The following is a 23,332-nucleotide window of genomic DNA, read 5'->3' as shown; positions in this document are numbered from 1 at the left end:
GTTGGGATAAGGGGAGCATTTTCAGGATGACCACCTGTAATTAGCAGAGTTCCACAGGGATCAGTGCTGGGGCCTCAATTATTTACAATATATGTTAATGACTTGGATGAGGGGATGAGGGAATGAAAGTACTATCACCAAGTTTGCGGATGACACAAAAATAAGTGGGAAGGCAAGTGGTGAGGGTGACAGAGTCTACAGGGGAATATAGCCAGGTTAAGTGAGTGGGCAAAAAACTTGGCAGATGGAATATAATGAGGGAAAATGTGAGGTTGTGCACTTTGGTAGGAAGATTAGAAAAGAGCTGAATATTATTTAAATGGAGAATGACTGCAGAAAGCTGCAGCACAGAAGGTTTTGGAGGTCCTCATGCATGAATCCCAAAAAGTTAGCATACAAGTTCAAGAGGTAATAGGGATGGCAAATGGAATGTTGGTTTTTAATTTCAAAGGGAATGGAGTGTGAAAATAGGGCAGTCTTACTAAAACTATACAAGGCACTAGTTAGACCACACCTAGAATACTGTGAACAGTTTTGGTCCCCTTATCCAAGGGGAGATATACTGGCATTGGAGGCAGTCCAGAGAAGGTTCACTAGGTTGATCCCGGGTGTGGAGGGATTTTCTTATGAGAAGAGGTTGAGTAATTTGGGCCTGTTCTCACTGGAGTTTAGAAGAATGAGAGGCGATCTTATTGAAACATATAAGACTCTTAGGTGGCTTGATAGCATAGATGCTGAGAGATAGTTTTCCCTTGTGGGAGAGTCTAGGGCCAACTGGCATAATCTCAGATTGAGGGGTTGCCCATTTAAGACAGAGATGAGGAGGAATTTCTTCTCTCAGAGGGTAGTGAATCTGTGGAATTCTTTACCACAGAGAGGCTGGTTCGTTAAGTATATTCAAGGCTGAAATAGACAGGTTTTTTTTTAAACTCAGTAAGAGAATCAATTTTGTTACATAAATAATAGTAGCAGTTATTTCTGTTGAGATAAGTCCAAGTTCTGTTTTACTTGAATTATCAGCTGCATAAACGATTAAATAGAAGCATTGCTCAGTTGGTACTGCTGTCATTTGAATGGAAAATTAGGGGGCTCAAGGCTTCAGCATGTAAAACAAGTTGGCATTTGGAGCGCTGCATTTTCATCAGTTGTTCAAATGAGGCGATAAAAGGAACCTAGTTTGCTTGTTCTGGTGTTTCAGATGGACAAAGATCACATTTCAAGTAAGAGCATTCATTTTGCCCAGTGTTCTGGCGATCACTACTCAACTATCAAACACAATAACTGGTTATTGCAGTTTGTGGGACCTTTAATAAGCAAGCTCTTCCTTTTTAAATTGATCACATTTACAAAATGTTAGGCTACTTGCCATGATTTTATTCTATAGGTGTAGCCTATATTTTTCCCCCAATATATTAAAGTCAGCTAATTGCGGAAAGGAGAGAAAAAAAAACAGCAACGCCTTACTCTTCTAATGAGTTAGTTGCATACCACTTCTGTGGCTTTCGCCCAATGACTTGCAATTTGAAAACACCACCCTACCAATCGCTCACAAAATTTGTCCTCCAAACTATTTGATTCCCTCTCACTGGCCCTCTATCCAGCTCTTCCTGTCCCACCCCCCACCCCCTTAAACCAGCTTATATTTCACCCCTTTTCTATTTTTCCTTAGTTCTATTGAAGAGTCATGCGGACTCGAAACGTTAACTGTGCTCCTCTCCACAGATGCCGCCAGACCTGCTGAGTTTTTCCAGGTATTTTTGTTTTTGTTTTGGATTTCCAGCATCCGCAGCTTTTTGCTTTTATCTTATTTGGTTCCCTCCTTTCTTTAGTGTTGCAATCACATTCGCAAGCACAATGAATTCAATGACCAGAATAATTTCACTCTTCCTCAGAGTTACTAATGCTTACAGTAACTCATTGAAGATCAGATCCTGATTACAGTAAAGCTTTAACTTCCAGTTTTACAAAATAAAAACCCCCCGAAAGATAAAGGGCCAAAATCAAACATGTTACTGTAATGGCAAAAGCTGCCAGATTGCCACACTTTACTGACCGATAGGAAACGTATGAGTTTGCCAAACTCTTTCAAGAAGGGAAAATTCCAACATTTATTTGTTTACTTCAAAGCAGACTAACCTATTTCCTTACAGCTTAAATTTTAGCAACAATTTCCAGGGATACGGTACACAACTATTAGTCATACATGTCCAGTTTAATCAGCTGAAGCAATGTGTTCCGGTAGTTACATGTGCCAGCCATTCAGCATGTTAAGGGAAGAGAAGGCAGTGTGGGAAAGGCAGCCTCACAGCATGTATGTGTTTAAGCACCTGAGAGCTTAAATCAGGCTTTCTACCCTTAATTAGCACATTCCTTTAGATAATATCACCACCTTCAACACCTCTTTGTCCTTTTGTTTGTGACATCTTTTGGTTAGCTCCACCTATCGCTGGCCCTCTATCCAGCTCTTCTTGTCCCACCCCCCCTTAAACCAGATTATATTTCACCTCCCTTCCATTTTTACTTAGTTCTGTTGAAGGGTCATTCGGATTTGAAACGTTAACTGTGCTCCTATCCGCAGATGCTGCCAGACCTGCTGAGTTTTTCCAGGTATTTTTGTTTTTGTTTTAGCTTAAATCAGGAGCTGGACTAAACTTGGGACTTGCCCTTACAATTGGGCAGTTGTAATACTGGTGCATCTCCATCTGTCCTGCATAGGATCTTCTATCCCACTGCAGGTAAATGTCCATCATATAGGTGACATGAAAATCCAGAGGCTTGGGGTGGCAACTCTGCTGGAAAGGGTTCTTTGGAAGCCAAATATGCAGACACATGCTCATCTATCCAGCGCAAAGCAATTACTTTCACAGACTGGGTGCTGATGCCTTCTCACAAATATGCTCCACCTACATCTGCATTGTGTCAACATATCAAAGGGGCAGATAGAAAGATTGCTACCAGGACTATTCAAATATCATTTCATAACTGGAAGAGCACAGAAGTCTCTCTAAGTGACTAACCGTCCCATTTTCCTGTGGGGGAGCACCTGGCCTCTGCTCAGTATCTACCCTCAACAGCAGAGCTGAGATCACGAACTTCATGTGTGGATAATCACAGATGCAAAACCACATCCTGCCACAAGCTATTCAACTAGATGTGGAACAAGTGAGTTTTAAAACAAAAAAAAACTCCAAATTATTTCATGAATTTTGCAGTCAAGATATGATCTATGAAACCTTGAAATGCAAGGTGCTGCCTTGTTATTAACATGACATTACCACCAAACATTGCCAAATCAGACACCAGTTTAGATGCACAGTAACTAGTAATAATTTCTCATACATAGTTTCCAACAATGCAATTTAACCCAACTGCAGAAAGCACTCCCTAATGAGTCAGGAGTATGACATTCCACTTTACATGCAGACCCTTTTTTAAAAAAAAATTATCTCCAACTAAGACTGCATTGATTGAAGGTGAAAATTATGCAAATACAGCAAATGGAATTCTGGGAAAGGGAAGCAGTGGCGGAAGTTACTGTTCAAATGGTCTCAATCTTAGAGATAAAGGGCTTGATTTTTAGGTACTGCCAGTGTCAGGATCAGAAGGGGGCAGGTGCTAAAAACACCTGCACGTAGCCTCCATGCCAGTTACCCCGCTCCATTCTGCCCTAGAGTTGGGAAGGGATGGTGGGGGCAGAAGGGCCAACTGGACTTGGCAGGCCACCACCACTTGAAGTTCCCCTCCAAGTCAGTCACCATCCCGACTTGGAAATATATCACCATAGCCTCTCTGTTGCTGGGTCAAAATCTTCAAACTCACTCCCTAACAGCATTGTGGGTGTACCTACACCACATGGACGGCAGCAGTTCAAGGCAGCATCTCACCTCCTCAAGGGGCAGTTAGGGGTGGACAATAAGTGCTAGCCTAGCCAGCGACACCCAGACCACTTCAAAATTTTTTTTTCATTCAAGTGTCTTTACTTACCTTCTATTGTAGCCTGCAGCTTCTTTGAAGCTGGAAGGCCTCTGATTGGCCCCACAGCCTCAAGACCCGTTTAATTGGGCAGCCAGCCAGCCAGCCCATCCGAAGACCATTAATTATCCACCCCAGGGGAGAATGTTATTGAGTGATATCCCCACAGTGTGGGCTTCTGACCCACATTTCAGTCTGACAGTGGGGTTCAGAAACCTGCAAAAAAGACTAACCAATAAGAAAAAAGGCTTCAGCAATAGCCTCAGTATTACAATTTCAGTACTAGACTAAACTATTTCAATTCTGGAGACAGTACCTAGCAACATTAGATGAGTAAAGATCGTGGCATTAAATGGTTAGAAATTTTGGAAAATTAGCAGTATGATCCAATCATCACACCAGTTTACAAACTTCCCACACCACATCAAAACCAGGAGAATCATGAAAATGGCTCAAAATCTAGCATAACGGATTTCCATCCAACTGTAAATTCAAAATGTCTGCAAAAGGTGCATTCACAATCAGAAAATCTACAGTTCCATGTAAGTTAGGTGAAGTGTTGCAATCTAACTAAATCTGATATAGTGTTGCTCAGGCTTCAGTGCAGTATTCTTTATAAAATTTATCGTTTTCAGCCAGCCATCAGAAAGATCAGGAGTTTCATACTGGTTCCAATGTGTACCCCAATAGTTTAAAAAAAAGTTCAACACTTGTCCAGAAGCCCACTATCACAAATGCCAAGGTCTAGTTTTGGCTTGCAAAAAAGGAGCTTCTTTGTTTAATGAAAACTGAATATTGCATTGAAGAGTGAAATGTATCCAGACAGCACCCGAATCAGAATAAGTTTGGACTCCTCTTCTCTCCTGCACCCCTCAAGCACGTTGCCAGCTTACACAAAATGGTTTAAACTCTTTTTCCCAGTAAGCCCAAACTCTCAAAATGCACAAATGTGTAGGACCCTCCAAACTTGGAGTCAGGCAGAGTACATCAGGAAATGACTGGCTGAAATCAATTCTGCAGCTAACTGGTATTGTAGCTTAAACACAATCTGAACAAAACTATTCAAGAATCAATAGAGAAAAAGGTGAAGCATAATTTTTTACCAAGTAGATAAAAGGAGCACACAAAAAAATTGTTCATCTTATGCAGCAGAATGACCATTATAGCTAGTCTAAATTTGCACTCAGTGTACAGTAACCAATTCTACTTTGTGTACGGTAAGTAAGTGTATCTGTATCAGTCTTGATTTGATCTTGTGTAGTTTACTGGTAAAACAGAACAATACCAGCAAGTCTGGTGCTCTTTACAGGAAAGAGAAAGTAGGTTACAAGCCTGACAAGCCCAATGCAGGTATAATCGCACCACACATCAATTATTCAGGAAACAACTGGTGATACTTCTCACCAAACAGGAAGGAAGGTGAAACCTGCAGCAGCCAAATACTGAAGAGGACATGGTGACACTCAGCCTCTCCAAAAGAGATGTTATTATCATGGTTTAGAGACAAAACCCAATGTGAAGAATTCTGGTTCGTTTGCTTTAAAAATATAATCACAACATAAGATTTTGCAGAGAAAATTGGACCCAGTTTCCCATAATGAATGTGCACAGTGGATAAGAAAATCATTGATAGTCCATTAAGATTGCATGAATGGTTTATAACAGATCAATCCAAAAAAAGTACCATTTTTACTGAAATCTTAACTCAAAATTGACTCATTTCATTTTTAAATATCTAATACAGGGAAAATATACATTTTAAACTAGTTTATGTGAAGCCCCTTAAGTTAATCAAGAATTTAGTTCCAACACTTGATCTCACATATCACTAAGTCCAGTTAACCATATAATTGAACTAGTATTTCAAAGGGAATGATTCCTCAAATTTACCACAAATCCCCTGTATAGCAGTGATGTCCAATAGAAATTGTTGACTAGCTGCAGGTGTGGATACTGTAACACCATTTTAGCCACATGCACCAAAGGAAAATGACCCACACACTATCTCCCTTCTTCTTAGGCAATCCTTCAGAATGAGGGGTTGCTTTCACTCCGGATCGATGGGGCAAAGGCAGCTGATATACAAATTAAAATTGCAACTATACAGGTCCAGATTTCCAATTCAACATATCTGGCTAATAAGTAATGTGTTGGACATAATGATGTGGAGTATTAAAAAAAGATAAAGCAAAGTACAGCCTTTGAGAACAGGGAAGAGTTATGCAGTTCAATAGTCTTGTAAAATGCAGGATGATAGAACACGAGCTTGCATTGGATTATTCCATGTCTCAATTCCCAAACATGAACTACTTCACCACTGGATATGCTGTAGCATTTCTAGCGTGAGAAACATTGGAGTTTAGATATGCTGTGCAAAGAGTACGGCTTCCAGTATGCTTATTTTCACACTAGATTTTTAAACGGATAAACCAAAGTGGAAGGTCACAGACCATACTGCAGATCACTAAAGAAATTGAAAAAGTAAAAGAAATTGGGGTAAATCTTTATCTTCGTCTTATCAAGATGTTACCCCTCAGCAGCATCATCCAAAAATACAGAACAAAAATAAAAATATCTGGAAAAACTCAGGTCTGGCAGCATCTGCGGAGAGGAACACAGTTAACGTTTCGAGTCCGTATGACTCTTCAACAGAACTAAGTAAAAATAGAAAAGAGGTGAAATATAAGCTGGTTTAAAGGGGGGGGTGGGGGTAGAGCTGGATAGAGGGCCAGTGATAGGTAGAGATAGCGAAAAGATGTCATAGACAAAAGGACAAAGAGGTGTTGAAGGTGGTGATATTATCTAAGGAATGTGCTAATTAAGGGTAGAAAGCAGGACAAGCAAGGTACAGATAGCCCTAGTGGGGGTGGGGTGAAGGGAAGGGAGCAAAATAGGCTAAAAGGTAGAGATAAAACAATGGATGGAAATACATTTAAAAATAACGGAAATAGGTGGGAAAAGAAAAATCTATATAAATTATTGGAAAAAAAAAAGGGTGGGAATGGAGGAGAGAGTTCATGATCTAAAATCGTTGAACTCAATATTCAGTCCGGAAGGCTGTAAAGTGCCTAGTCGGAAGATCAGGTGCTGTTCCTCCAGTTTGCATTGAGCTTCACTGGAACAATGCAGCAGGCCAAGGACGGACATGTGGGCATGAGAGCAGGGTGGGGTGTTGAAAAGGCAAGCGACAGGGAGGTCTGGATAATGCTTGCGGACAGAACAAAGGTGTTCTGCAAAGCGGTCACCCAGTCTGCATTTGGTCTCACCAATGTAGAGGAAACCTCATTGGGAGCAATGAATGCAGTAGACTAAATTAAAGGAAGTGCAAGTGAAATGCTGCTTCACTTGAAAGGAGTGTTTGGACCCTTGGACGGTGAGGAGAGGGGAAGTAAAGGGGCAGGTGTTGCGCCTTCTGCGTTTGCATGGGAAGGTCCCGTGGGAGAGGGTTGAGGTGTAGGGGGCGATGGAAGAGTGGACCAGGGTGTCCCGGAGGGAATGATTCCTGCGGAATGCCGCCGGAGGGGGGGGGGGATGTGTTTGGTGGTGGCATCATGCTGGAGTTGGCGGAAATGGCAGAGGATGATCCTTTGAATGCGGAGGCTGGTGGGGTGATAAGTAAGGACAAGGGGGACCCTATCATGGTTCTGGGAGGGATAGCAAGGCGTGAGGGCAGATGCGCAGGAGATGGGCCGGACACGGGCCCTGTCAACCACCGTGGGTGGAAAACCTCAGTTAAGGAAGGAGGAAGACATGTCAGAGGAACTGTTTTTGAAAGTGGCATCATCAGAACAGATGCGATGGAGGCGAAGGAACTGAGAGAATGGGATGGAGTCCTTACAGGAAGCGGGGTGTGAGGAGCTGTAGTCGAGGTAACTGTGGGAGTCGGTAGGCTTGTAATAAATATTGGTGAACAAAAATACAGCATCAGTTTCCACGTGTGCTGACAAATCCAGCTCTACCTTATCACTTCCTGCAACAACTCCTCCACTATCTGATTTGTCAGACTGCTCATCTGACATCCAGTACCAGATGAGCAGAAATTTCCTGTAAATAGATACAGGGAAGACCAAAACTACTAGTTTCAGTCCCCGCTCCAAACTCCATTTCAAAGCCACCACCTCCATCCTTCTCCCTGGCAAATAATTGAGGCTGAAACAAATTGTTCACAACCCTGGTGTCAATATTTGATCTAGAGATGAGTATTCAACCCACATCTTCACACCTCACGAAGGCCACTTAATTCCATCTCTGTAACATCACCCCAGCTTTGCCAGTGCCTCAGCTCATCTGCTGCTGAAACTCTCATTCATGCCTTTGCTACCCTGATACTTGACAAGTCGAACGTGCACCTGGCTGGCCGTCTACACTCACCCACCGTAAACTTGAGATCATCCAAAACTCTGCTGCCCATGGCCTTACTGACAAAGTCCCACTCATCACCAACGTTCTCTCAAATCGTGTCAAGTGCGGCTGCGAAGCAATCCTGAATTTACTGCGCAATGCAACAAACAGGCTAGACATAGCAAACAGAAATTAGAGGGAACACTGCCAGTCACAACTTTGCTCATTGGCTCAATTTTAAAACTCTCATCCTTGTTTCCAAGTCCCCCAATGGTCTTATCCTTTGCTATCTCTCTAATTCCTCCAGTCCCACAATCTTCCAATATATCTGTGCTCTTCCAATTCTGGCCTCTTAAGCATCCCTGATTTTAATCAACCCACCATTGGTGGCCATGCCTTCAGAAGCCAAGGGCCTAAAGCTCTGGAATTCCCTCTCTAAACCCCTCTGACTCTCTACAATCCTTTCCTCTTAAGACACTCCTTAAAACCTACTGCTTTGACCAAGCCATTGGTCATCCGCCCTAATTTCTCTTTCTATGGCACACTGCCAAATTTTGCTTAATATTCCTGTGCAGCATGGGGTTGTTTTACTAGGTTACAAGTGCTACATAAAGAAAGTTATTGTTTTTGATGTAATGATTAGATAATGACAAAACTCAGTTTTAGAATATCTTTCGGGTGCATGAGGAACAAATGATAAAAGGAAATATCTGAGATAGGGTGGAAAGCAGAAAAATTAAAATCACAAAATGGATGATGGTGCAAGACAAAGAGGAGAATACATGTTTGATGGTAGCATCAATGCTGGAGGGTTCTGGGAAGGGGTGAGAGAAAAGTGTGGGAAATGGAATGGCCAAGGGGCCCATCAATCAGGGTGGGGGGGAATCCTCAATTGAGAAAAGGGAAGACATATCGGAAGCACTGGTATGGAACGTGGCATTGTCAGAACAGATGCAATGGAGACAGAAAAACTGGGAGAATAGAAGACAGCCCCTAGAGGAAGTAGATGGGAGGAAAAATCATTAAACTTAAATTTGGTTACAAATCACCTTAAATTATTGAGGTGATTTTTTTTTAGTGTTCATACAAATTGTAATTTCTTTCCCATCCCTATTTCAAGGTGACCGTTTGAAGGAAAAGCATGTCTTTTATTGCAGAGTGCAAGTTAAAAATAAACTCTTAGTAAACACTGCTATTTGCACTGCAGTTCAACACTATGAAAATATCAAAGTCCATTCAAAAGTTAAATTCTAAGGTCTCAGTAGCACTGAATTAGAACATTGCTCAAAGCAGAATTTAAACTAGGCAATATCCAGTGCTTCTCATGTCAAAAGTGATACAGTTTGGTCAAATTTCACAAGGACCATTTGTGATGTATAAAAAGGTCCATTTTGAAATTCAGCATTTCCTTTGGGAGAAATCAAAACACAATCAAGCAGACTCAACATGGCTTTATGAAAGAGAAATAATATTTTAGAGTTATTTATTTGAGATTAAGGGAACCAAGAGAAGTTGGGGAGAATCTTGTGCCTCCCGCGATAGCAAGTTTGTTGCCTAGGGAGGGGCATCCCACCAACTTTCCATCTCCACCCCACTTGAGTTGCTGGTGGGAAGGCCTGTGAATGGGCCATTTAATGGCCTTATCCCGCTATCAGTGGGCTTGGCATGCAGGGTGCATGACAAGCAAACTCAGTGCCTAATCGAAGGGGGTGGGGGTTCACTGATAGTCAACCCCACCTTTGCTGCTGAACCCCTCACCCTCCCTTCCCCACAGGTGACAATTCTAGGCCTGGGGTGGGTGTCATACTGGCAGAAGCCACCACCTCATCGGAGGCTCTGCCATTCAATAGAGTTGCTGGCCTCTGTTTGGGGAAAGGTTCACTACTGGCCTGTCAAGTGCTCGAGTGGCACAAGATGCAGCAGGCCTTCCCAAAAATAAGTGACGCAGGGCTCTCACCTGCTCTCCAGCCAGTGGCCAAGACCCCCATCTCCTCCACAAGATTCCATCCATAACATTTTTGAATTTCCAAAAGGTTTTCGAAAAGGTGCCATAAAAGGTTACTGAACAGGAGCTCATGATGTTGGCGGTCATATATGAACATGGATAGGGTATTGGTAACTAACAGAAAACAGAGGAGTCACAATAAATAAACAAGTGTTACAGTTTGCTCAGGTGAGGTGGTGGCTTCTGCCAGTATGTTATGTTCAGGTTGGCAAACTAACTAGTGGGGTGCCACAGATATCAGTGCAAGGCCTCAACTATTTATGATCTATATTAATGACTTGCATGAAGGGATAGGCTGCATTGTAACCAAATTTGCTAGCGATACAAAGATAGGTTGGAAAGCAAGTTGTGAGGAAGACAGAGTCTGCAAAGAGATATAGTGAGTGAGCAAAAGTTTAACAGATGAAATATAATGTGGAAAATGCAAAATAATCCATTTTGGTGGGATAAATAGAAAAGTAAAATATTATCTAAATGAAGAGAAGCTATAGAACACTGTGGTACAAAAGGGATCTAGGTGGCCTTGTATATGAATCAAAAAGTTAGCATGCAAGTGTAACAGGTACATGTTGGCCTTTATTGCAAGGGGGATGGAAGTAGATAAGTGGGGAAGTTTGCTACAACCTTACAGGAAATTACAAGTGCATACAATTTTGGTCTCCTTATTTAAAGAAGGGATATACTTGCATTGGAGGCAGTTCAGAGAAGGTTCACTAAGCTGATTTCTGGAATGACGGGATTGTCTTTAAGAAAAAGGTTGAGCAAATTGGGCCCATATTCATTGCAATTGAGAACAATGAGAGGTGATCTTATTGAAACATACAAGATTCTGAAGGAACACCAAAGGGAAGATGCTGAGAGAATGTTTCCCCTCGTGGGGAATCTATAACGAAGGAGCACAGTTTCAGAATAAGAGGTCACCCAATAAGACAGAAATGGAGAAGGATTTTTCCGGAGGGTTGTGAATCTCTGGAATTCTCTTCAAGAGAGCTGTGGAGGTTGAGTCATTGAACATAGTCAAGGCCGAGACAGATTATTAAACTGTAGGGGAGGGCAAGGGCAAGGGCTAAGGGGAATAGGCTGGAAAGTGTAGTCAAGGCCAACATCAGATCAGCCATGTTCTTAATGAGGAGGCAGAGCAGGCTCAAGGGGCAGCGTGGCCTACTCCTGCTCCTATTTCTTATGTTCTTAAATAGTTCATTGTTACTTGGAACTCCTGACATGGAAAATCACAGTGCATGTCCATGCCCTCGCGTTGCATTGTAGCATGCAGTTAGACTGCCTGAATCTCTTGCAAGAAACACTAGAACCTTGATCCTCAATCGCATCAGGGGTTGGTAGAAAATAAAAGCAGGGGATTTCACCTTGAAAAGGATAGTGCGAGTGCAATGCTTGGTTGATAGACTTGCAGATAAGATTTTTCTATTTCCACTTGCAGCTAGTGTACAGATTTCAGGTATCTTGAACAACATCTCCATCAGGTTTGTATAAGCTTATCTTAATTAAAATAGAATGGTACATCTACGAACTTTGGTGCAAAAACAACTCCACATTAGGTTCTGCATTGAAGCAATTTTCAACTCAATGTTGAGTAATTACAGGCTACACCTGTCATTCTGTTCTCCAGTAATATTCAAAAATAAAGTTAAATATTGTTACAGTTTAAAATATTGTTCAACTGTACTTCAATTAAGATTCATAGAATTCAATCTCAGCAGCCTGGCATCCACTGGTGCTTTATCAAAAAAAAAATGCACCCAAAACAAAGCAGATTAAGGAAAAACAGAAAATGCTGGAAAAACTCAGCAGGTCTGACAGCATCTGTGGAGAGAAAAACACAGTTGATGTTTCATGGAGAGAACGAAGTTTTTCCTGAGTTTGGCTGAGTTTTTCCAGCATTTTCTGGGGTTTTTTTCCCCCAGATTCCCAGCATCCGCAGTATTTTGCTTTTATCAAAGCCGATTAAAACTGCTCCCACAAACCTTTTCAGATTACATGAAATGAACAATCTGTATTTGTGCATAGGAATGAGTTCAAAATTATTTTGGTTTTTAAGAGAATCGTGTTAATAAAATGGCCAAATGGAAGCAAATGTCAAGGGTGACCACAGATTTTTTAAATGAAAAGGATGTGACAATGTGCCCACGGATGGTCTAGACTAAAACAGGACATTAAAATAAAAGGTGACTATAAACAAAATACATCTTCACAAGTGTGAATCAATATTTAAAAATAAATACAAAGTTACCAGTAAATTTAATGCCAATTTTTCAAATTTTGATACTGTTTTTCTTCCCTGTGCTCAGCAAAAGGAAACAGTTTAGAGTTTAGTTTCACTGGAAGCAAAAGCTAGTGGAATTATTCTTAGGTAATTCATGTTAGCTTGAAAAACAGGCCATAGCTGGGTTAACGCATAGATAGATAACCATGCTACAAAGCTTTGTTAGGCTTTTCATTTAACCTTGCTTATTTAGGGTGCTTGCTGGAACGTAAAAGTTAATTGGTTAAGTACGGACAGAATGGTCGTTACTTTAATGAATGACTACGGTTCAATAGTGTAAGAAGAAATCATTAGCCCGATGAGAAATAAAGAATGACTGGGCTGAATAGCCATTATAAACAGCTCATTACAGACCTTGCAGATAGCTTTTGTTAAAAAAAACTGATAACTGGATATGAATAATGAAACTTCTGAAAGTTAGCTTCAAGACTGGAGATGGAATGTTTTTTGGGAGGATGAAACTGATCAGGGAGCATGAGCTGAGATAAGGAATGATAATGTAAAGTCCTGCTTGATCAAGGACAGGTGTAAATGCAAACGTTCTAGTAGCTCATGGCATGAGGCTAACATAAGGGCGGGCTTTTACCCCAGGGTTTAGACAAAGAACTCAATATACTATTGGACATTTTGTGATAAAGGAAATCTTTATAAGGCAATAAAGGTCCCATCAATATAACATCCATGTTCACCCCTGTGAAAGGATGTAAAGAGATTTTTTGGAGGCCTCAGGTGTAGTTTAGCGGTAGAGAAGAGCGCTCAAGGGTGACTGCAGCCTAAAACACTTGGATAGTTTGAAAAGACGATATGAGGCGCCAAGAGAAGAGGAAAGGGAAAAGGCTGTCCACCCATGTCAGCTGCCCTGCCCAACCTGAATTGGTAATCCCTATTGTTAGTCATATGTTTTTACTGTATAACTGGCATGTTATATCCATCTTATACTTCAATTAAACTCAATTTATTCACCATATTAGTTGCAGTTGACCAGGTTTAAATTCAGGCTTAATAATCTAGACAGTGATTCAAATGTGGAACTTGCTACCACATGGTGTAGTTGAGGTGAGGTGAATAATAGGAGGTAAGGTGAATAACAGGCGCCTTTAAAAGAAATTAGATAAGTACATGAGAAAGAAAGGAACAGACTGATATACCTTATGTGGGTAGGTGGGGTGGGGGAGGAGAGTCATGTGGAGCATAATCATTGGCATTGACCAGTTGGGCTGAATGACCTACTTCTGTGCTTCTATGCAAATCTATAAATCATAGCGACATCATTTGTTGGTGTTATGTAACAGGACGTATTCGTATCCACATTCCTCCAGTTCTGAGCTGGAGAGGCATTGCTCCTCCCAGCAGAAAAACTGTCAAGAAGTAACGAGCCTCCATCTCTTGTACAGTCAGGATCTCCAGAATTGCCAAGAGTGTACTCTGTTGTTTGTTTAAGTTAAAAGCCAAACAAGTCGCAATTGAGGTTTGTGGAAGACTTCAACCTTAAATGTAGAGCAACATTCCCTTTTTCACCTTCTCCCTCCCCCTACCATCCATTAATAAAAGCAGCAGCCAGAAGGAAACTAGCCTCTATAATTGGTGCTTTGAACTTGACTAAAAGTACAGATGAATGGTTGGAGCAAGGGTGAGAAAACAGATGTTTTTCCCTTCTGACTTATGCCACTTAGCAAAATCAGGAGCCTGCCATTTTTAATAACGACTTGCATTAACAAGGGTCATTTTTTTGTGTGGCACTATTGCTGAAATGTTAGTAACCCAAAAATGCAAACACTGGACACGGAGACAGAACTGAGCTTGTATATCTCCTTAACAAAAACAGAATTACCTGGAAAAACTCAGCAGGTCTGGCAGCATCGGTGGAGAAGAAATCAGTTAACGTTTCGAGTCCTCATGACCCTTCGGCAGAACTCAGTATAGTTAGGAGAGGGGTGAAATATAAGCTGGTCTAAGGTGGGGGGGCGGGGGGAGAGAGAAGTTGAGGGTGGGGTGATTGTGGGGATAAGCAAGCAGTGATAGGAGCAGATAATCAAAAGATGTCACAGACAAAAGGATCAAAGAGGTGTTGAAGGTGGTGATATTATCTAAGAAAAGTGCTAATTAAGAATGGATGGCAGGATACTCAAGGTACAGCTCTAGTGGGGGTGGGGTGGAAAGACTAACAAAGTTTTAGTTTTAGATTTAAAAATAATGGAAATAGGTGCGAAAAGAAGAATCTATATAAATTATTGAAAAAAAAATGGGAGAGAGGAGTTTAAGATCTAAAGTTGTTGAATTCAATATTCAGTCCTGAAGGCTATAAAGTGCCTAGTCGGAAGATGAGGTGCTGTTCCTCCAGTTTGCGTTGGGCTTCACTGGAACAATGCAGCAAGCCAAGGACAGACATGTGGGCAAGAGAACAGGGTGGTGTGTTAAAATGGCAAGCGACAGGGAGGTTTGGGTCTTTCTTGCGGACAGACCGCAAGTGTTCTGCAATGCGGTCGCCCAGTTTGCGTTTGGTCTCTCCAATGTAGAGGAGACCGCATTGAGAGCAACAAATGCAGTAGACTAAGTTAGGGGAAATGCAAGTGAAATGCTGCTTCACTTGAAAGGAGTGTTTGGGCCCTCGGACGGTGAGGAGAGAGGAAGTGAAGGGGCAGGTGTTGCATCTTCTGCGTGGGCATGGGGAGGTGCCATAGGTGGGGGTTGAGGAGTAGGGGGTGATGGAGGAGTGGACCAGGGTGTCCCGGAGGGAACGATCCCTACGGATGCCGCCGGGGGGGGGAAGGGAAGATGTGTTTGGTGGTGGCATCATGCTGGAGTTGGCGGAAATGGCGGAGGATGATCCTTTGAATGCGGAGGCTGGTGGGGTGATAAGTGAGGACAAGGGGGACCCTATCATGTTTCTGGGAAGGAGGAGAAGGCGTGAGGGCGGATGCGCGGGATATGGGCCGGACACGGTTGAGGGCCCTGTCAACGACCGTGGGTGGAAAACCTCGGTTAAGGAAGAAGGAGGACATGTCAGAGGAGCTGTTTTTGAAGGTAGTATCATCAGAACAGATGCGACGGAGGGGAAGGAACTGAGAGAATGGGATGGAGTCCTTACAGGAAGCGGGGTGTGAGGAGCTGTAGTCGAGGTAGCTGTGGGAGTCGGTAGGCTTGTAATGGATATTGGTGGACAGTCTGTCATCAGAAATTGAGACAGAGAGGTCAAAGAAGGGAAGGGAAGTGTCAGAGATGGACCATGTGAAAATGATGGAGGGGTGGAGATTGGAAGCAAAATTAATAAATTTTTCCAGGTCCTGACGAGTGCATGAAGCAGCACCGAAGTAATCATCGATGTACCGGAGAAAGAGTTGTGGGAGGGGGCCGGAGTAGGACTGGAACAAGGAATGTTCCACATACCCCATAAAGAGACAGGCATAGCTGGGGCCCATGCGGGTACCCATAGCCACACCTTTTATTTGGAGGAAGTGAGAGGAGTTAAAGGAGAAATTGTTCAGTGTGAGAACAAGTTCAGCCAGACGGAGGAGAGTAGTGGCGGATGGGGATTGTTCGGGCCTCTGTTCAAGGAAGAAGCTAAGGGCCCTCAGACCATCCTGGTGGGGGATGGAGGTGTAGAGAGATTGGACATCCATGGTGAAGAGGAAGCGGTTGGGGCCAGGGAACTAGAAATTGTTGATGTGACGTAAGGTGTCAGAGGAATCACGGATGTAGGTGGGAAGGGACTGGACAAGGGGAGAGAGAAGGGAGTCAAGATAACGAGAAATGAGTTCCGTGGGGCAGGAACAGGCTGACACGATCGGTCTGCCAGGACAGTTCTGTTTGTGGATTTTGGGTAGGAGGTAGAAGCGGGCCGTCTGAGGTTGGGCGACTATCAAGTTGGAAGCTGTGGGAGGAGATCTCCAGAGGAGATGAGGTCAGTGACAGTCCTGGAAACAATGGCTTGATGTTCTGTGGTGGGGTCATGGTCCAGGGAGAGGTAGGAGGAAATGTCTGCGAGTTGACGTTCAGCCTCCGCGAGGTAGAGGTCAATGCGCCAGACAACAACAGTACCACCCTTGTCAGCGGGTTTGATGACAATGTTGGGGTTGGACCTGAGAGAACGGAGTGCAGTAAGTTCAGAGAGAGACAGATTAGAATGGGTGAGAGGAGCAGAGAAATTGAGACGGCTAATGTCACGCCGACAGTTCTCAATGAAAAGATCAAGAGAAGGTAAGAATCCAGAGGGAGGGGTTCAGGTGGAGGGAGAATATTGGAGGTGGGTAAAAGGATCCGTTGAACAGGGAGAGGACTCCTGCCCAAAGAAGTGAGCACGGAGACGAAAACGGCGGAAGAAGAGTTCAGCATCGTGCCGAGCCCGAAATTCATTGAGATGAGGGCGTAAGGGTATGAAGCTAAGTCCTCTGCTGAGCACTGAACGTTCAGCATCGGAGAGGGGAAGGTCAGGGGGTATAGTGAATACGCGGCTGGGGCTGGGATTGGAAGATGGGGTGGGGACGGAGGGACAAGCAGGGGTGGAGGGTCCCAGATGGGTGTTGGTGTCGATGAGTTGTTGGAGCTTGCGTTCCTTAGCACTTGAGAGAAAGAGAAAAAGTTTCTTGTTGAGGCGACGGATGAGGCGAAGAATAAAATGAAACTATATCTCCTTGTACAGTATTATGCGTCAAGTGAAGCTAAAGTGAAATAACTAGTTTCCTCTCAAGTCACATTATCACTAGTTTAATGACAATCCAATCTAAGTTGAGTCATTATTTTCTAATCCAATTAGCACTCCTATCATTGTTCATCTTTCACATTATTTGCCAAGTTTAGTGTGCAACTTGAAGGCAGAACTTGAGGGGAAAAGGGGCAATGAATAATAGAGGAAAAGAATCAGAAATATTTGCATTACAAAGAAGCCAAGTGCCTTGACAGTAATTACTGTTCAGTATGCAAATCATGGATTACAACTCAATTAAAAAAAGGTGTTGAACAAAGTAAGTACTACATGTCAAACACTCTTTATCAAAGGACCAGCAGAGCTACACAAGATTCTTCACACACAATTCTTCATAACATTAAGTTCTGTTAATAGCCATCAAAAATTGATGACTACTAAATTGGCTCACTGTTCAGCAAGCTAGCATCTGAAGAAGCACAAATGTATGATTAAAATCATTTCGCAAGTAACAAAGAAACATTTTGAAGCAAACATGGAGTTTTTCCTAACTATTTTTTATAAATAGCAAAAACTAATAGTTAAAATGTAGAAAGCTTAAAAAAAAATTAAACCAGGCACTGCAAGGGATCCAAATACTTAGTAGGCATTATTAACTAATTGTTGTCTTAATCACAAATACAACATCAGGCCTTTCTATGTATCATGTTCAGTTAGTATCTCCACTGAAAATAGCATTATCTACTGAAAACAAAAAAATAATATATAGATCGGAGCGGGAAAAAGTTTAAAGTTAATCATAATGCTCTATAAATTTTCATGAAATATTTGAGGATAGCTTTCAAAGATGCAAGTATTCTTCCTATTTTCTCTCCAACCTATTTCATTGACCAGTCACGAGGGTTCAGAAACAGCATCAAAAGGGACAGGCAGACACGGTAACACACAAAACTTGGCTGCTGTTGGAGCACAAACTTCGGACAGTCACTATGCTTTTTCACTATCCAACCAACAAAATAAGCTTGAATGTTACGCAACACACAACTGAAGGGTCTCCTAAGAATAAATTGTGAATAATGAGCATGCTTCTCACTGCATGGGGATATGAATAAGCATCCATTAGCACAATGAAGAGCGCAGGAGAGCATGCCAGGAACAGCACCAGGCATACCTAAAAATGAGGTGTCAACCTGGTGAAGCTATAACACAGGACGACTTGTGTGCCAAACAGCAAAAGCAGCAAGTAATAGATAAAGCTAAGCGATCCCATTACCAACGAACCAGATCTAAGCTCTGCAGTCTGCCACATCCAGTCGTGAATGGTGGTGGACAATTAAACAACTCACTGGAGGAGGCGGCTCCACAAATATCCCCATCTTCAATGATGGAGGAGCCCAGCACATCAGTGCAAAAGATAAGGCTGAAGCATTTGCTACAATCTTCAGCTAGAAGTGACAAGTGGATGATCTATCACAGTCTTCTCCGGAGGTCCCCAGAATCACAGATGCCAGTCTTCAGCCAATTCAATTCAATTCAATTCACTCCACGTGATATCAAGAAACAGCTGAAGGCACTGCATAGTGCAAAGGCTATAGGCCCTGAAAATATTCCAGCAATAATAGTGAAGATATGTGCTCCAGAACATGCGGGTCCCTAGCCAAGCTGTTCCAGTACAGCTACAACACTGGCAACTACCCGGCTATTTGGAAAATTGACCAGGTATGTCCTGTACACAAAAAGCAGGACAAATTCAACATGGCGAATTACCGCTCCATCAGTGTACTGTCAATCATCATTAAAGTAATGGAAGGGGTCATTAGCAGCGCTATCAAGCAGCACTTGTTTCGAAATAGCCTGCTCACTGATGCCCCGTTTGGGTTTCGCCAGGGCCACTCAGCTCCTGACCTCATTACAGCCTTGGTTCAAACATGGACAAAAGAGCTGAACTCCCAAGGTGAGGTGAGAGTGACTGCCCTTGACATCAAGGCTGTATTTGACCTAGTGTAGCATCAAGGAGCCCTAGAAAAAAACTGGAGTCAATGGGAATCGGGGGAAAACTCTCCACTGGTTGGAGTCATGCCTAGAACAAAGGAAGATGGTGGTGGTTGTTGAAGGTCAGTCATCTCAGTTCCAGGATAACACTGCAGGAGTTCCTCAGGATAGTGTCCTAGGCCAACCATCTTCAGCTGCTTCATGAATGATCTTCCTTCCATCATAAGATCAGAAGTGGGGATGTTCGCATGATGTTGAGCTCCATTCGTGACTCCTCAGCTACTGAAGCAGTCCATGTCCAAATGCAGCAAGACCTGTACAATATCCAGTGGCAAGTAACATTCGCACCACACAAGTGCCAGGCAATGACCATCTCTTACAACAGAGAATCCAACCATCACCCCTTGACATTCACTGGCACTACCATCACTGAATCCCCGATTATAAACATCCTGAGGGTTACCATTGACCAGAAATTTAACTGGACTAGCCATATCAATGCTGTAGCTACAAGAGCAGGTCAATGGCTAGGAATCCTGCAACGAATAACTCACCTCCTGACTCCCCAAAGCCTGCCCACCCATATGCAAAGCACAAGTCAGGGGTGTGATGGAATACTCCCCACTTGCCTGGATGAGTGCAGCTCCCACAACACTCAAGGAGCTTGGCAACATCCAGGACAAAGCAGCCCGCTTGATTGACACCACATCCACAAACGTTCACTCCCTCCACCACCAACGCACAGTAGTCATGTTTACCATCTACAAGATGCACTGCAGGAATTCACCAAGGCTCCTTAGACAGCACCTTCCAAACCCACAACCACTACCATCTAGAAGGACAAGGGTAGCAGAAAGGTGGGAAATCCACATCCTGGAAGTTCCCCCCTCAAGTTACTCGCCATCCTGACTTGGAAATATATGGCTGCTCCTTCACTGTCACTGGGTCAAAATCCTGGAGCTCCCTTCCTAACAGCACTGTGGATGTACCTACACCACATGGTCTGCAGCGGTTCAAGGCAGCAGCTCACCATCACCTTCTCAAGGGCAATTAGGGATGGGCAATAAATGCTGGCCCAGCCAGCAAAGCCCACATCCCATGAATGAATTAAAAAAAAATGCATTGCTCTTATACAGAATCCCTTTTTCTTTACTACTGTTGAAAAGTAATGGTGGAAGGATGGTCGAAGTTTGGAACTCTTCCATAAATGGCAACTGGTGCTAGGTTGTTAATTTTGAATCTGAGAATAAAAGGTTTTTGTTAACCAAAGGTATTAAGGAATCTGGGACAAGTGCAGTTAAATGGAGTTCGGTCACAGATCAGCCATTGTCTCATTGAGCCTGCTCCAGCATTCAAGGAGCTACAGGGCCTGCTCCTAGTGTATTATACATGAAATCCTTGTATAAAAAATATTCTATGGCTAGACGTTTCTAGAGCAAACAAGGATGAAAGTTGTAGCCCACTGTACTTCAAATGCAATCAGGACTTTTTAAAAATGGTGCGTTATTTTTAATGCATCTGTTAGTTTCAGAAAACAAAATATTGCTTGTTACCTTAAAATATTCAAAAGGGCAGAAATGAGCTATAACAAAAGTATCTTTTATCCCTTTAACACAAAGAACATTGTACTCTGGGCTTTTACTGCACCCTATAGTTTATGGTTATAATGCACCAATACAGTACAAATAAACAGTCACTGTATGAAATTAAATATGTACTTCTAGCATCCATGGATTTAAAGGAAAACTGTACAGGTTTCACACTCAAAAGCTCCATAAATCAACATTGCATTATTCCATTTAGACTGAAATACCCCAATAAAAATAATTCTTATTCAAACTAAGAACACTTTCAAGATAGAATTAAAAGAGCTGCTAAGTGAGTGTGGTTGAGAGTCATCAAGATTTAATTCAACGATTTAATCCTCATCTTTTCTTTTTTTTTGCCCATAGTTTACATCTCCTTCCATCCCACACCTCCCTCTGTCTCCACCCATGGTAAAAAATACTCTCCCAAGTTGCTTACAGCTGCACTTTTAAACTCACTACTTTCCATTCTTTGGCTACAATGCTTTTTCACTGTCAATCTGTTCAATCAACCGCTCACCTCTGCCTTTGATGCCTTTCTTCCCTCATTCCCTCTTATGGCTCCTATGCTTGCTTGCTCAAGGGGCAGAAACTTGAACTTTTATGGTGCACAACTGGTTTAGCGATTCATCGTCAAAGGACCACAACAAGCACTATATGATCCTGTTCTCTTCTGGCACAACTGTGCACTCAAACTTTCTAAGAATGCAAAAATAACCCCTGGATTCTTTTCTCCTTAAACACCTATTGTTTGCCCTCACCGCCTTCAGCAACAAGTATGAGGAGCTGAAAAAAAAAATCCCCCTTTGACCATTCTTTACAAACTATCATCCCATTTTTATGCTCCCTTTCCTTTAGCTTCAAGTCCTTTAACACGTTCTTGCCTCCCAAATCCATTTCAATCCTTCTCTCAACTCCATGTTTAAAAAATCTCCAATCAGGCTTCTGCCCCTACCACAACATTAAATGACCCGAGTCAAAGTCAGAAATGACATCGTCTGTTAATGTGGCTAAGGTACATTGCCCCCTCTCATTCTTCCTGATCATTCTTTGGGCACCAACTCCCATTGCTGCCTTTCTTGAGCCAGTCGTCATGAATCACCCCTGATAATAAGCATTGGCACGGTTTTCAACAGTTCAGGGCATCATAAAATGGAGCATAATAACTCTTCCTTCTCCAAAGCCCATTTCCAGCAGCAAATCAGGAAGAAGAATCCTAATCAATTGTAGTGCCTCTATCATCATCTCAGAGATCAGCAAATCCAGCCAAAGCAAGGATTAATTCTGGTTCAGTTACTCAAAATACCTGATGGATATCTTCCAAATAATACTGAAAAAACATTTGAATTACATTTACAGGACTTTACAAAAAAATTGTTAACTTCCTTCCAGCAAAATTTTCAAATCTAGTTTTTTTTTTAAAATATAAAAGACAAATAGGCAGTTCTCCCATTCTGCAATTATACATCATTTGGGTTCTGCTGATGAAATATAAGCATTGCTCTACTAACTGGGCAAGCAAAAAAAAAAAGAGCTTTCATTACTTTTTTTAAAAAAAAGTAACACTTGAAGCTGACACTGACTACGTGACCCAATAACCACAGGTATGCAATCAGAATCAGTTTGTTTTAAAAAAAAATGCTTCCCAATTTATTAGCCAAAAGCTGCTAGGCACGAACCACAGAAAAAAAAAGTCCAAAAAAATGAATAATACAAACCTTTGGCATAGATGGAGAGCTAGTCACTGGAGTAGGAAAAAGCTACAACAGGCCACAAAGGATCAGAAGCAGCAAGGAAGCAGAAGAATATTAACAGATTAGAGATAATACAAGAAAGATAGACATTACTTACAAATGAACAAACTGCTTTTTCAGGTCACTAAAACTGAACAGGTACACCAGAGAGGATGGGTAAGTGAATGTTTCTCACACTAATCCAAATTGAGTGTCACAATAAAATCTATTCAGGCTTCTATTGCTGCTCTCATAATTAATCATTAACCTAAAATCCAAGAAGTTAGCTTCCAAAGAATTAAAAAGGACAGTATCCCTTGAAGATACTGATTATCCGGTTTCACACAAATCTTTCTGCTTTTATGGTACTACATTGCATTTGAAAAGACCTATTCAAATAAAATGTCTCCTTCAGTAAATTAAAAATTGCTTTCCCTCAATTGCAAATCACTCAAAAACTAGGTTAAAAGGAGTAGGTTACTGCATCTCCATTTGGGCTTTTTGAAACTCAATATTTGCGAATTGTTATCGATATCCAAATTCTGTTAAGTATGCTTCTGACTTTTTTTATACCATGTAGTCAATGCCAATCCAAAAACAATCCATTTTCTAAATTTACAGTAATTAAAACTTAAGAACTAACATTGTGTACTTAGCTAGAGACTTAACTACAATAAATATATAAACTGCACAGCAGAACATTTCACAATTCACAAGACTGCATCTTGTGCTGTTTCCTCCACTTTACACAAATTAACAGGACAAACACATTCCAGATTC

At 42.1% G+C, this 23,332-nt stretch overlaps 1 protein-coding gene across 1 annotated transcript in view; it reads right to left on the bottom strand.

The window, feature by feature from the left end:
• The window catches only part of clec16a (C-type lectin domain containing 16A), a 287,366-nt gene that overhangs the window by 218,163 nt on the left and 45,871 nt on the right, over positions 1–23,332 (bottom strand). The window lies entirely within an intron of this gene.

This window comes from Cetorhinus maximus, chromosome 15 (assembly GCF_964194155.1).
Source record: "Cetorhinus maximus chromosome 15, sCetMax3.hap1.1, whole genome shotgun sequence".
Lineage (NCBI taxonomy): Eukaryota > Metazoa > Chordata > Chondrichthyes > Lamniformes > Cetorhinidae > Cetorhinus > Cetorhinus maximus.
This window is presented reverse-complemented; position numbering and strand designations above follow the sequence as displayed.